Below are 926 nucleotides of genomic sequence, written 5' to 3'. Positions count from 1 at the left end.
CCAAAGCCGCCAAGCCCAAGGCAGCCAAGGCCAAGAAGGCAGCCCCCAAGAAGAAGTAAACCTATTACAAACAGTGTTCTTTGTACTCGACACATGTTGTTACCACAAAAGGCTCTTTTAAGAGCCACCCACCTCTTTCCATAAAAGCGCATGTCATTCCATGTACGTCCTACCTACCTACCTACCTACCCGTGGTGCAAGAAGAGTGGCTAAATGGCTTTACATTTGTCACTCAAGAGTGCAGCACCCTCACCAGTCAACATTGTTGTGATATGTGTTAGAATTCGCATGTCACATTGATTCTGCTAATAATAAGAAGAATACATACTATAGTGGGTTGGACAGCAGTCATTTGTATTATGAGCCAATCTCAAACATGTTTCAGTGATTTGAGTTGTCACTTTGGCGCTCCCGCCAAGGAGAAAAAGTAACAAAAGTCGGAGGGAAACAGAGTAGCCTAGCCCTTGTCACTCTGCTGCCTGCCTGCATGCGTGGGGGCGGGCTTAGGGCTGACTGTCTGTCTGTCTCTCACTCCAATTGGATAAGGCCACACCGGTCCGGTGGCCAATCGATGCCTCTTGTGGCGAGGTATAAGTAAGGCTCTCGAGGTGGCCAGCGGTTCATTCAGACTTTCTGTCACATACTGAAGCTACCAATATGAGCGGAAGAGGCAAAACCGGAGGCAAGGCCAGGGCGAAGGCAAAGACATCGCCCATCCCGTGCCGGGCTCCAGTTCCCCGTGGGCCGTGTACAGGCTGCTGCGCAAAGGCAACTACGCCGAGCGTGTGGGCGCTGGCGCACCAGTCTACCTGGCCGCAGTGCTCGAGTACCTGACTGCTGAGATCCTGGAGTTGGCTGGAAACGCTGCCCGTGACAACAAGAAGACTCGTATCATCCCCCGTCACCTGCAGCTGGCAGTCCGTAAC

The 926-nt window shown here is 52.3% G+C and overlaps 1 pseudogene; it reads left to right on the top strand.

Annotated features, from left to right (window-relative positions):
- Positions 1–657: 657 nt before the first annotated feature.
- Positions 658–921, top strand: LOC135565878 (histone H2A-like; annotated as a pseudogene).
- The last annotated feature ends 5 nt before the right edge of the window (positions 922–926 follow it).

Source organism: Oncorhynchus nerka, unplaced genomic scaffold (assembly GCF_034236695.1).
Source record: "Oncorhynchus nerka isolate Pitt River unplaced genomic scaffold, Oner_Uvic_2.0 unplaced_scaffold_11825, whole genome shotgun sequence".
NCBI classification, from domain to species: Eukaryota; Metazoa; Chordata; class Actinopteri; order Salmoniformes; family Salmonidae; genus Oncorhynchus; species Oncorhynchus nerka.
Note: the sequence above shows the minus strand (reverse complement) of the source record. Positions and strands in the feature narration are given on the sequence as shown.